This window comes from Melanerpes formicivorus, unplaced genomic scaffold (assembly GCF_026170545.1).
Source record: "Melanerpes formicivorus ecotype bairdi unplaced genomic scaffold, bMelFor1.0.p_v2 SCAF_4, whole genome shotgun sequence".
NCBI classification, from domain to species: domain Eukaryota; kingdom Metazoa; phylum Chordata; class Aves; order Piciformes; family Picidae; genus Melanerpes; species Melanerpes formicivorus.
The window spans coordinates 38,868,820-38,883,145 of NW_027142356.1; the positions used below are offsets into that span (position 1 = coordinate 38,868,820).

Sequence of the window (14,326 nt, forward strand, 5' to 3'; positions counted from 1 at the left end):
GTGTGCAAGGATGACAAAAGACAACAACAGCAAAAGGCACTTCAAAGCCTCTGTTCTTTACCACTCTGTCCCCCAGCCCACACAACACAGAAGCAGCTGTCAAGCTGAGGAAGAATGCTGATGTTTGAAAGTGGCCTACATTCCATGGGATAAGAAGGGTAAGACATCACCATCTACTGATCTGCACAGTAAAATGTGACTAGAAATCAAGGGTTTGGCTCAAACAGCACTGTGCAGATAAGAAATGGCAAGCCATAGCCTGTGGGGCAGGAGGAGTCTCCATGTGCCACTTCAGAAAGCAAGCCACACAGGTTTAGCAGTTGTCACTTCTGCCAGGGTGTTGGGATTGTCTGTGGCAGGGGTTTGGTAGTGGGGAAGGGAGCTTACAGGGGTGGCTTACACAAAAAGCTTCTAAAAGCTTCCCTGGGTCCAAGGGGAGCCTGCCTCCAGCCAAGGCTGAGCCAAGCACTGACAGTGGGAGCACAGCCACGGCAGCCTAAGAGGAGAAAAACCTGCTGGGCAACTTCTGCTGATTTGGAGAGGAGTGGGATGAGAGAGAAACAAGCATGGGGACACTGGGGCCAGCGAGGCAGGAGGAGGAATGGTGGCTGGAGCAGAGATTCCCTGCAGCTCATGGTGAGACAGCAGCTTGAAGCCCTGCAGCCCATGGAGGTGAATGGTGGAGCACCCCATGCCAAAGCAGCCTGCTGGGCCTGAGGGAAGCTGTGATGCTGAAGGAGGTCTGCTCTGGCACGGCCCGGCACTGGCACAGCCCAGCACAGGCACAGCCTGGCACTGCCACAGCCCGGCACCGGCACAGCCCGGCACCGGCACAGCCCAGCACCGGCACGGCCCGGCACTGGCAGGACTGCACTCTGGGGAAGGGACTCACACTGGAGCAGGGGGTGAAGAAATGTTACCCATGGGAAGGACTCCTGCTGGAGAAGATCACGGAGGACTGCCTCCTGTAGGAGGGACACCACACTGGAGCAGAGGGTGAGGGGGAAGGAGCACCAGCAACATGTGATGAACTGAGTGCAGCCCTCTGAGCTGCTGGGAGGGAGGAGGCAGAGAAATCAGAAGTAAAGTTAAGCCTGCAAAGAAAGGAGGGAGGAGGGGAAGGTGTTTCAAAGCTCTGGTGATATTTCTCATTGTCTTACTCTGAACCACTTTCTGGTGGTGCCTAAGTTGAATTGATGTTGTTTGCCCCAAGTCCAGCCAGGAATTCACCTTTGACCATAACTGGTGAGCATGCCCTCCCTTCCTTGGCTGTACCTTCTCCTCCCCACATCACCAGAGGGAGGTAGGAGTGAGCCAGCAGCAGTCTGGTGCTTTGCTGCTGGTTGGCTGGGCCTAAATGACAACAGCCAGCAGCAGCACAAAGATTAGCACAGCCCAGGAGGAACCAGCCACAAATTTCACTGCCCTTGCAAGGCAGCACACTGCAAAATGATTCTGAAAAGCCATTTACAGGAGGCTGGGGAGGGACTGCTCAGGACCTCAGGTAGTGATAGGACTAGGGGGAATGGAATGAAGCTGGAGGTGGGGAGATTCAGGCTGGAGGGGAGGAGGAAGTTCTTCCCCATGAGAGTGGTGAAGCCCTGGAATGGGTTGTGCAGGGAGGTGGTTGGGGCCCTGTCCCTGGAGGTGTTTAAGCCCAGGCAGGCTGAGGCTCTGGCCAGGCTGATCTAGTGTGGGGTGTCCCTGCCCATGGCAGGGGTTTGGAACTGGATGATCCTTGTGGTCCCTTCCCACCCTGACTGACTCCATGACTCAGTGACACTGCCTCACCTGCCTTTGCTGTTAGAGGCTCCTGAGCCCACCCCAACTCTGCTGAAACTCTTGAGAAGCCTTCCAGCTTACACAAAACCTGGCTGCAACAGGAGGCAGGGGCAGAGCAAGAGGGGTGCCCAGGAGGGAGTTTTCAGGCTCAGCTGCCTGCTGTTTTGCTGCTGACTTTAAAAGCAAGTTAAACTGACAGCTAAGTTATTTGGGGGGGCTAAAGAAGGTAATAATAATCCTCGGCATCAGAATTTGTGTCCTGACTTTCCTGCCAAAGCAAAGCACTGTCTCAAACCCCCTTTCAGGCCTCAGCTTTTTCTCCACCAAAGCCAAACCCACCAAGGTAATTTTAAAGCTGATAACCCACCTTTCCCCTGCCCCACTTCCCAACAGCACCTGGTTGCTCTTCCTCTTGGTTCAGACCTTTCCACTTCGTTGTGCTTACCCTGGCAAAACAACACACTCAGCCTCCTTCCCTTCAGTCCCTGTATCACTTGGAGATGCTTTATGCTGCCTTTTGCCTCTCTATCCCCATCTCCCTCCTTGCTGATCTAACCTTACCCTGCTCTCCCTGTTTAATTCCCTCACTGTGACTCACTCACTCATCTGAATCCTCGGCCCCCTTCCCGAGGTCATTCTCCTCGTTTTCTGTGTCAGTGAAATTCAGATCATAAGCTCCTCAAGGCTGGAACTGTATCTTATTATCTATGAAACATCATGCAAAGCCTCAGTGCAGCACACAACCTTTGACTAATGCTTCTGAGCTGGAGAGGAGGAAAGAACCAGGCAAGCCAACCATTTGAAAGGAGTATTTGCATCTTAACAGCAAAGTGATCCTCAGGAAGCATCCTTTGAGCACCACTGGGATGCTGGAGTCACCACTGCAACTACCATCCCAGCTCCAAACTGGCTTCACACTGAACCTCACAGCTACTGGTAGTAGCTTGGTTACATATAATGAATGTTGCTGCTGTGGATGGCAGGAAAGCTTTGCTCAATCACATCACAGCACACAAAAAATGAGAGTGAGAAAAGGAGCAGGGGGGAGGGGGGGAGAAGCTGCATTCCTATTTGGAGAGTTCTTGGGAGCTGTGATTCATGCTGCTACTTGCTCTGCTGCTCACAGCCAGAGGAAAAGCCGGTTTCCCTCAGAGTATTTGTTGTTACTGTGAAGAGTACTGTACAGTAAGGACAAGTCAAAGTCACCTAACTGTTTTGCAACCCAGCCCGTGGCATTTCAAAACCTGAGTACCTGAAGCTAATGAACAAAAAGGAGTGAACACTCTAAGCCTTCTGAAGACTGCAGTGGGTACTGAAGGCTTGGGAAGTGTATCTGGCCCTCTTGAGCAAGGGGAGGCTCCAGAAGGCAAGCAGCAAGCTGATAAAGTGTTCTCCCTTTTCAGCACCCCCAAGATCATGACGTTCCTCTAAACCTCTCAGAAGGACACTCTGCAATTCTCCAGAGACCTGATCAGATCTGATAAGCTGAACATAATGAGGTGGATTTCAGTGTGCTGCTTGGCATGATCAACAGGCAATGCAAATACAGGCAAGGCAGGGAAGCAGCAGAGCAGCACTCCTCTCCTTTTCACTGAACTCTGTGCCAGCAGAGAGAGGAGTGGGCTTGCAGGGAGCTCTGCTCAGGAGATGCTGTCCCCTGTTCTTGTGCTGAGGGAAAAGGCTTTGGCTATCAAGGGACACATCATACAGTGACAGGCATCTTCAGCTGGCCTCTGCCAGGTGTCTCTCTCTCTCTCCTATTGAAAGCACTTACTTGCCATGGCCTTTACATGGCAAAGTCCTGTTCCTTGAGCTCAAGTTACTTTCTTTTCCTCTTCAGCACTGACAGTGAGGTTTGAGCTGCAGTCTTCCCATACAAATACACCAAACCCCAAAACAAAGAGAAAACATTTACCTGAGCTGAAAGCTAGCCTTTTCATTCCATACAGATTCACTTGACATACTGAAGCAAACCAAGAGTCACTGAAACCTTCTCTCATCTGCCTCTGCTCAGGACAATGATGCCCTGGGTTAAGTGTCCAAACACCCTGTAGCAGCTCATCGTTGTGGGAGTTGCTCAGCGGGCAGCAAAGCACAGCTTGGGCAGCTCTACCTTCCTGCCCCCAGCTCCCCCTGCAGCCAGCCCTCTGCCACACCAGGATATTCTCTCTCCCCACCTCCTCCCAAAGGAGCCCAATCTTCTGCCTGTCCCTCAGCCCCCTTGGCACACACAGCCATCTCCTGCTCCTCAGCCCAGCCTGTGCTGAAAAGGCAGGGCAGTGCCAAGCTGGCATTGCCCTCCCGCTCTCCTGAGAGGGCAGGGGCACATCTCTCTCTGCCCACTTTGCCTGTTCTCCCAAACCATGCAGGAGCATTGCAGCCTCTGAGCCTGCTGAGCCTGCTGCAAGCACAGCTGCCAGTGGCCAATGGTTTCAAGAAAAAGAGAGAAACCAAGGGGGAAAGGCACGAATCAGGTTTGCTGAGGAAATCATCTTTACAAGGGACAACTCCCTCCAGCTTCTAATGGAGACAATGTCTTGGCTGCCTGCTGAGCCAAGGCAATCAGCAGATTTGGGTGAAGCATGTCCCCTTCTCTCCTAAGTGTTTACAGCTACACACTTGGGCTTCAAATACACCTTTAGGGGACGAGGAATTGGTTACTTCATGTAACAAATCAACTTTGTTCAGGAGGGCCAATGGCATCCTGGCCTGCATCAGGAGCAGTGTGGCCAGCAGGAGCAGGGAGGTCATTCTGCCCCTGTACACTGCACTGGTTAGGCCACACCTCGAGTCCTGTGTCCAGTTCTGGGCTCCTCAGGTTAGGAAGGAGGTTGAGCTGCTGGAACGAGTCCAGAGAAGGGCAACAAAGTTGGTGAGGGGCTTGGAACACAGCCCTGGGAGGAGAGGCTGAGGGAGCTGGGGCTGCTTAGCCTGGAGAAGAGGAGGCTCAGGGGAGACCTTCTTGCTCTCTCCAACTACCTGAAGGGAGGTTGTAGCCAGGTGGGAGTTGGTCTCTTCTCCCAGGCAGCCACCACCAGAACAAGAGGGCACAGTCTCAAGCTGCACCAGGGGAGGTTTAGGCTGGAGGTCAGGAGGAAGTTTTACACAGAGAGAGTGATTGCCCACTGGGATGTGCTGCCCGGGGAGGTGGTGGAGTCACCATCACTGGAGGTGTTCAGGAGGAGACTTGATGGGGTGCTTGGTGCCATGGGTTAGTTGGTTGGGTGGTGTTGGATGATAGGTTGGACACAGTGATCTTGAAGGTCTCTTCCAACCTGGTCTATTCTATTCTATTCTATTCTAATTTCCCCCTATTTACCTTGAAGCCTTTGGATGACTGATGAAAATGTAAACCTTCAGCATTTCTCCAGCAGGATTCACCTGAAAGGTTGTGAACCTTCTACCTCAGCATTCCAGGAGCGGGTTAGCCTCCCTGAATTCACAGCCACGCTGATGCCAGCAGCCAGCAGGGACATCACTCCTCCAGGCTGTACATCACCAACAGCCACAATTCATAAGGGCCAGGTCAGTCCCTGGCATCACATTAAACATGCAGTGAGACAGCCCCCATCATCTGAACTGCTACTGAATGGCAGAAGCTACTTACTGCAGTCACTATCTACCATACTCAAATGGAGAGCTGACAGCTTGTCTTTTACCTGCCACAGCAGCATTGGTCTCAGAAGGGGAAAGATGGACTTAGGTATGGCAACAGCATTTACTTTGAAGTATCCTTTGCATTAAGCAGCTTGGCATTTCCTATTTTCCTTCTCTAAGAGCACAATGTAACACTGAAAACTAAAGATTTCCTCCAGATTCCTGACCTTCACGCTTGGAAGCTCACACATTCCCCTTCCTGCCTTCCCCAGGAGCCACTTCTTACAGGCCAGCTTCCCTCCTCTGCCTCCACCAAGATTTGCCCTGGTGGTACCTAAAAGAGAGTGCTGGAACTTTCTGGTTGTCTGCCAGCTCAGCAGACAGGGAGATGCTTACAGGATCCGAGATCACCCTTCTGCAAGCGACTGAGAGACACTCACAAACTCATGGAGCTGCAAGCTAAGACCCCTTGCAGGGGGTGTCAGCAATACTACACCCTGCAATAAAGCACTTCAAGTTCAGACATCGAGCTAGATGATCAGCCCACTGCCAGGTACTCCTTCAGAGGGCCCCACAGCAACACCATGACCGTGTGATGAGTTAGTTACTGGAGCTCTGCTGCCTGCTCTGGCTCTAGCAGGCAATGCTACCCTGCAGCAGTCCTCACTAGATGAGAGGAAGAGGGCACTTCATGCAGCAGGATCCACACTTCTGAAGTATGAAAGCCAGGGAGAGTTGCCTCACTCAACAAGGCTTGAAAGAGCTGGTGGAGGTGCAAAGCCCAAAGGCAGTCAGTGAACACAGTACTGTCACAGAATGGCTTAGGCTGGAAGGGACCTCACGAGGTCATCCAGTCCAGCCCCCCTGCCATGGGTGGGGACACCTCTCAGCTAGACTTGGCTGCACAAGGCCTCACCCTAAATTTTAGCACAAGTGATTTGTCACCCACTAAAGAATTACTGGAATTAACAAGGAATTTTGATTACTAGAATGCAGGCCATAGGCACATGGCTTCATCTGCACCCATTCCTCAAGGCCTAGGCCACAGGCAGCTAGTTAGTATCCACAGTCCTGGTCCCTGAGCTGTATGCACACAGCTAAGCTTTGCCCATCAAAACAGGAGTCAGACATTCCTGGAGCAGGTCCTCAGGAGGCAGAAGATGTGCCCTCACTCTGCCCAACAGCACAGGAAACTGCAGCAGGCAATCTGGAAGCTCTCCCAGGAAGGGTTCAAATCACAGTGTCCCAACAGGCTCCATGCTGCACTGGGAAGGTGGATCAGCTCCTAACTTCTCATCTCAGTGGCACTCCTCAGGACGTGGAAGGAAGAGTACAAAGGAAAGCTTTGCTGGACAGAGCAGAGGCAGCAGTGTGGGCAGAAGGGCACCCAAGTGAGTGAGACAAGGCCTGGGGTCCAGGAAGACAAAATAGTTTTGGGGACATGGGCACTCACCTCTGTTTTTCCTTTCTCCAAGAAAAACCCTGGCCTAGTATCTTTGGCCCAATTAGACTTTAATCATCTGTCCCACAAGGAAAAGTGGATTATTAGGGTTTGGGTTTCTGAAGGTTTGCTCTTTGGGCCTTTTCTTTAAAGCAGACATGAGTAAAACCTCTTCCTGCTCAGCCCTTTGTGCTTCTGAACAAAAGGGAGAGTCACCACAGGGGTTTGGTCCCAGTCCAATCCCATAGGTGTGCCCAAGGTGTGGTTTGAGCATGCCTTCAGACAAGTGGATGCCTAATTTACAGATTGCCTCATTGATGAATAGTAAACAGATCCAGGTGCCAAGATGCTCAGCTGTGACAACATGATGGAATATCTGAGCCTGCACACAACTTGGAGGGGGCTGGAAAACTTCACCAGTGAAATCCTAGAGACCTGCAAGATGTAGTCAGCACATGGGCACACCTGCTTTCTGGGCCAGACACCCCACAGCCCCCTGAGCCAGAGTTCTGGCTCCCCTGGACTATGTTATGGATCTGGCCACGTACAAAACCCCAAGCCACACACCAACATTCTTCAGAGGTAGCCAATGCCCTTTTTAATGGCTCTCTACCAAGCCCTCTATGGAAGAAGGCAGCCACAGGTACTGATTTTAAAGGCCCACTTTAAACAGACCTGTCTCACTCCAGGAGCTGTTCTCTTCTGCTTTCACATAAACACACTAGCCTAACACAAATTACCTCGTGGGCCCAGCCTGCCAGGATGGGTAAGATGCCAGCAGCCTCAGAAGCAAAGCTTTGTCAGGTACTCCAAGATGAGGCTCATATCTCTAAAGACAAAGAATTCAAGCAGCCACCTAACCTGGCTAGAGTCTTCCCATGAAGAATGTCCACAGTACCTCCAAAGCTTCAGAGGACCACAGGAGGTTAGGGGTTGGAAGGGACCCTCGAAGACCACCGAGTCCAACCCCCAAGGGAAGCCTCACTCCCTATTAGTCTCTATCAGTTTTGATCCCCATGGGTATAACCAGTTGTTGAGGGCCTGCATTTAGCAGGATATTCCTTCTGCCACTGCTGATTTTGTGATGCACTTAGCAGTGCTCCTCAGAACATCAGCACAGAGCAAGAGAACTCATTCAGCTACTTCAGTGACAAAAGGCAGCAGCTGGAAAGAGCCCAAAGTGCACAATATGAAACTGCTGAAAGGACCTGAGAAGCCTCGTGGCTTCCATGATGTACTAAATATATGGCAGCCACAGAGCACTGAAACTCTCTACATGTGTGAGTGTGCATTCTGCGAGCAGCCATAACTGGGCACTGATGCTGGACATAAAAAGCACAGCAAGAGAGTATTAGGACTATAAAATCCAACACTCAGGCATGAGGCATGCCAACATTAAAGTGCCTTTTGCATTGCAAAGGAATTTTGTGGCAGCAGTAGGGGTTCAGAACTCAGTCCCTCAGGGCAGCACATGGCTGCACTAACCACCAGGCTCCTTCCTCTTCCAGAGTTTTGCATTTCACAGAATCACAGAATCACTGAATTGGTAGGGTTGGAAGGGACCTTCCATCTCATCTAGTTCCAACCTCCCTGGACCTTCCAACTCATCCAGTCCCAACCCCCTGCCACGGGCAGGGACACCTCACACTACAGCAGGTTGCTCACAGCCACATCCAGCCTGGCTGCAAACACCTCCAGGGATGAGGCTGCCACCACCTCCCTGGGCAGCCTGTGCCAGGCTCTCACCACCCTCATGGGGAACAACTTCTTCCTAACATCCAAGCTGAATCTCTCCACTTCTAGTTTTGTTCCATCCCCCCCAGTCCTATCTCTCCCTCACACCCTCAGAAGTCCCTCCCCTGCTTTCCTGTAGCCCCCTTCAGATACTGGAAGGCCACAATAAGGTCTCCTGGGAGCCTGCTCCTCCCCAGACTGAACAGCCCCAACTCCTGGGAGAAAGGCAATGCCCCACAGCAGCTTCAAACCATCACAGCCAGCCATTGCCCGAGAGAGCAGAACAACCAACTGCAACAGTGAATTGCACTGCCCAGGCGGAGCACCCACAGCAGTGCAGAACCTCCCCGTGGGTACAGCTGGACTTGCTGGTGCCAGAGTTCCACTGAGGCACTGGGAGCCTTCATCTGAGACTGCTGAGTGATCGAAGGGGTGCTTCCTGCCCCCCCCTTTTATTCTGACATTCAAAACACTAACACCAGTACTAGCAACAATAGTTCAGTTATTAGCTGAAGAGGAGAGAAAGGGTTGAGAGGTTTGGCCACTGCCTGCCTGCAGCCTCACAGGTATTTCTTTTCCCCTATCCTTAAAACACCGACTGCTCCCCCGGCAGCCTGGCAGCTCTCTGCTGCTCTTGTGCCACCCCTTCAGCAGTGCCAGGACAGCTTCCTAGCAGCCCAATTAACACAGAGAGGTTCAAACCACTTGGCAAAAATAAATCAACGGCAGGCAAGAATGGCAGGGAGGACTACGACTGCCTTGGCTACGCAGCTAGCATCATCTCCCCTTGGAGCCACTTCCAGCCCTGCTCAGCAGCTGGCCTTCACAGCTGCTAATGGATGCCTTCACCTTTCTGCAGAGATGTACAGTGGGGCCAAAACCCCAGCAAAAGCTGCAAGTTCTTGAAAGCAGCAATTCCCTTGGCAAGAGCAATCCATCCAGGAGGATCCACGCTACACTAACAAGGTAATTAACCAACAGCACAAATTAAAAGCCATCACCGCTCAGTTTTCAACTCGCCGAGCGCAAAAGGAGGGAAATTAACTACAGCAGAGAGCTTGAGGGGTCCTGGGAGCAGGAAAACACTCTCTGCTTTCCTCACCTCCCTTCCCTTCACCTCTGTGTGCTCAACTTTCCTGGGCAGGAACACCAAGTGGAAGAAATAAACAAGACATGGCTGAACGGCATCTTGAACTATTAAATATCAACCCAGGAGCTGCTTCTATTTCCTGTTTGGACTGCAGCTTGGGAAGAGGTAACTCTTGCCTTACCAATACAACTCCTAGAGCTGAACAGCAGCCAGCCAGCCAGCCAGCCAGCCAGCCAGCACCCACTCTCAGTCAGGAAGCTCCAGCTCCAGCCCAGCGTTTGGCAGTCTGCACGCAGCTCTGTGAAAGGGTCTTGGAGGGGTGTTTAGTCTTACAACGAAAGGCTTGGCTTTCATGCAGCTGCAGGTTTACTTCTCCTGTCAAGCTGAATCCCCCCATTACAACTACCAAGTATTGCCTACTTCCATCCAAGAGGCACAAAACTCACAGGGAGAATCCACTGCAGTCCTGCAAGGCTGCAGAGTGTGAAGCAGCGGCAAGAGCTCGCGCTGCGCCTGGCCAGGAGTGCCACAGCTGAGGTGGATCTCCCTGGAGTGCTTCTTTCATTAGAGTATTTACCTAAACAATCCTCCTGCCTGCTGGCACACCTGTCACCCTGAGACATTATCTATGGTAAATATAACCACATCAGAAAGGAAGGGGGGGAAAAAAAGGGCAGTTAATTTTAACCTGGATCCTTTCCCTACCCCAGTTACCTACGGGACAGGGTTCCACGGACTGGAAGGGAGGGAGGGGGGCAGCAAAGAGGTGAGAGCCGGGAGCGAGGCACTGCAGCAGGCCTGCCTAAGTCAACACCGCCACCAAAAGCGCTGCCTGTCCAGCTCTGCCATCCAAAAACCCAACTTACGTGACGGACACGGAGGATCCGGATCTGCCCTCAGCCACCCCACCTCTCCCTGCCGCTTCATCTCCCAGCTACAACGAGACCTGATTTCCCTCTTGCCTTTTAGTAGGTCAGCCTTGGAAACGGGCATTAAAAACCATGCTCTGAGGAAAGCCTCGTTACAAATATGTTTGATTAGTTTACAAACAGGGGGTGGAAAAAAAACCCAACCCCAACCACCAACCCACACAACAAAACCCACGTTGCAAATCTATATCCCGGCCTGAGGCAGCAGGAATCTGAAGGAGAAGGCAAGCCCAAAGCGGAATCCACCTCAAAAGAAACATAAGCCCGAAGCACCAGGTCTGTCCTGCCCTGCGCTGGTCGCCCGGGCGGGCAGGCAGCGCCCGACACGGTGATTTCAGGGATGCCAGCCGCAGGAGAAGCGGGGGCTACTCCTCACGCTGGCGAGCACGGCCACACCGCAGGCACCGCAAAGTTATTAGAGAGAAGGAAGGAAGGAAAATTCGCCCACGAAGCGCGCCCTCAGCGCCGTGCCCCGCGGCTGCGCTCCACCTGCCGCAGGAAGCCTCCTGGCCGCAGCAGCGCCGGGCAGCCGCTCCCCGCCGGGCAGCCGCTCCCCGCCGGGCGCCCCGGGCCGCGCCAAGCTGTCCCGCCGCGGGCAGGGCCCCGCCGAAGCGGCCCCCGCGCAGCCGCTGCCCTCCCTGCAGCACCCTCCGCGCTGCGCGGAGCCGCCGCGGACCTCGCGCGCGGGGCGGCGGGGCCGGGCGAGCCCCTCTGGCACCCGCGGGCCGAGCCGCCCCACGGAGGCAAGCGGCGACGGAGGCGGCCCCGGGGGAGGAAGGGGGAGGAGGCACCGCCCGGGGCTTCGCCCGTCCCGGGGCCGAGGGCGGCCCGGCGCGGTCCGGCAGGGCACGGCCCGCCGGCGGGGGATGCCGGGGAGCCCCGCGCCCGCCCCGGCTGCGCGCCCCGCGGGCGGCGGGGGCGGGAGCGGCTCGGGCGGGCGGCGGGCCAGGCGGGCAGGGCTCCAAACGTGCCCGGGAGTTGTGACAGGAGCAAAGTGGGTCACCGGGCCTAGCGGGTGCCCCGCGAGCGCCCCCCGCCCCCGCCGGCGGCCGCCCCCGTCCGCGCCCTGCCCAAGGGCAGCCACTGCCCTCCCCTCGCGCCGCCGCTCACCGGGCGGCGGAACGCCCGTCGGCGCTGTCAAACTTTAACGGCTCCCCTCCCGCGGCGTTCCCCCACCTTCCCCCCCCCACCCCACCCCCGCCACCCTCCCGCCTCAGCCCAGCCAGGCGCAGACGCCCGCCCCAGCCTGACGGCGCGCTCCTTACCCGGCCCCGCACGGCCGCCGCCCGCCCGCCCCGTCCCGGCGAACGCCGCTTCCTGCGCGCGGCCCCGAGCCCGCCGCCGGCACGCAGCCTCCTTCCAGCGGCAACACCAGCGGCCGGGCCCGGGACTCCCCGGCCACTGCGCCTGCGCCGCCGAGCCCACCGCCGCCGGCCGCGGCGCCTCGCGCCACCGCGCGTGCGCCGGCGCGCACTGCAACCCGCAGCGCGCCCCGGGCCCTCGCGTGGGGCCGCCGCCGCGCGTGCGCCGCGAGCCGGCAGCGGCGATCCCTCCGCTCCCCGCGCGCCCTGCCGCGGCTGCGCCGCCCGCGAGCCGGCCGGGCCGCCGGGGGCTGGGCGCGGGGGCGCAGGCGCAGGGGGGGCGCAGGCACGGGGGGGGGGCCGCGCCGCCCTGACCTCGGCTCACCTCGCCTCGGCTCACCCCGCGCCGCTCCGCTCCGCGCCGCCAGGAGCAAATGGCGGCGGCCGCGCTATCGAGCGGGGCGTGGGCCGCCCGCCGCGGGGGGCGGCGCTGCCGCGGGGTCGCGTCCGGGCACCGCGGCACCGGGGAAGCCCAGACGCGGCGAGCCGCGGCGGCGTCACCTCTCCGGCTGGGAGCATCGCGGCCGGCCGGGCCGACGGTAGCCGGGCTGCGGGCGGGGAAGCCGGGAGCGGGGACGGCGCTGCTCCTCCGCAGAGCGGCACTGCGGCGGGCCGCGGGCGGTGCCGCTGCCGGGCGCGGTGCTGCGGGCCTTGCCTTGCAGGTGAGCGCCGAGCACGGAGCCGAGCCCTCGGGAAAGGGCTCCGCGGGGCCCTACCGCCACAGCCAGCCCGCCCCGAGCCGTGGCGCCGGGCAGCGCCCGCAGGCCCGCCGCGCGTACCCGCCGCACACGGCAGCGAGCAGCGCCTGGGATGCGCTCTGGGGACAGAGCTGCCTCCCCACGCTGTGCAGGGACGGGAGCAGCCCCTCCTGGTCTGGGCGCTGGTTTCCTTATCGGTGTGCATAGACGGGTAAAACCGCGACAGAGAAAAGACTGAGAGAGCTCTGCAGGGGACAGCAATGTGCCCTGGGGGCCAAGAGGGACAATGGGGTCCTGGGCTGCATGCAGAGGAGTGTGGCCAGCAGAGCCAGGGAGCTTCTCCTCCCCCTCTGCTCTGCCCTGCTGAGACCTCACCTGGAATATTGCATCCAGCTCTGGGCTCCCCAGCTCAGGAGGGACAGGGATCTGCTGGGGAGAGTCCAAGGGAGGGCTGCAAGGATGCTGAAGGGACTGCAGCACTGCCTGGGGAGGAGAGGCTGAGAGCCCTGGGGCTGTGCAGTCTGGAGAGGAGAAGGCTGAGAGGGATCTGATCTATGTCTATAACCATCTGAGGGCTGGGGGTCAGGAGGGAGGGCACAGGCTCTGCTCAATTGCACCCTGGGATAGGACAAGGGGCAATGGATGGAAGCTGCAGCACAGGAGGTTCCACCTTAACATGAGGAGGAACTTCTTCCCTGTGAGGGTCCCAGAGCCCTGGAGCAGGCTGCCCAGAGAGGTTGTGGAGTCTCCTTCTCTGGAGCCTTCCCAGCCCCATCTGGATGTGTTCCTGTGTGACCTGAGCTACAGTGTATGGTCCTGTTCAGGCAGGGGGGGTTGGACTGGATGATCCCTTTGGGTGCCTTCCAACCCCTGACATCCTGTGAGCCTCTTGGGCTTCTGTCTGTGTGCAGTGCTTTTAATACCAGCTTTACAAACCAGCCTTGCCTAAGAGTGAAGCCATGAGAGCTGTGTTTAATAACCTCCACACCTAATCCTATAACCTCTGAGATAGCTGCACTGGCACTGCACGGTCTGCACCCTGTGGTTTGCACAGCACCAGTACCAGCTGGGGGGGCTGGGGGAATTGTGGACCACAGCAGACAAGGATCCTGCTTTCTGCCTGAAAAAGCAATTTCAGCCCATTCCTCTCATGTGCTGATCCTTACAGCTTGAGAGCATTCTGTATGTGAGGGGAAGGTAATTGTGAAGCTGATAAACTCTCTGGGGTTGAAGTGATTTTCTTAGGCAGGGCTGAGGGCTTAATTTGTTCAGAAAATGCTCTTTTGGCACAGGAAGAGGCAGTGGGAGGAGGAGTTTGCAGGAGCCTCTCTGATAATAAAAGTTTAGCAGCATTCTTGTGTGTTTGTGTGGCTTCTAAAACCTGTCAGTGACTGCAGAGGAAGCTGTGAAGCAGCCCAGCTCCTAAGTGCAAAGAGCATGGCCTGTCAGAGTTGATGGCTGATGCTGCAGGTGTGGTAGGGTACAGCTGTAATGCACTGCAGCCCTGCTGCACGGCTGCAGCCTGCCTGAATGTGCAGGGCTTGTGCTAGCATAAACCTGGGCTGTATGCAGCCCTTGGAGTGCCAGAGCCCTGGAGCAGGCTGCCCAGAGAGGTTGTGGAGTCTCCTGCTCTGGAGACACTCAAAGCCTGCCTGGAAGTCAACCTGCTGTAGGTGAACCTGGTTGGACTTAGA

The 14,326-nt window shown here is 56.4% G+C and overlaps 1 protein-coding gene across 7 annotated transcripts in view; it reads right to left on the bottom strand.

The window, feature by feature from the left end:
• The window catches only part of CLOCK (clock circadian regulator), a 75,096-nt gene extending 63,134 nt beyond the window's left edge, over nt 1-11,962 (bottom strand). For all 7 annotated transcript variants that reach the window (XM_068137710.1, XM_068137711.1, XM_068137715.1 and 4 more), the window contains exon 1: nt 11,839-11,962. The gene's annotated coding sequence lies outside the window, so the exon portion shown is untranslated. The remainder of the gene's footprint in view (nt 1-11,838) is intronic.
• Nucleotides 11,963-14,326: the final 2,364 nt, after the last annotated feature.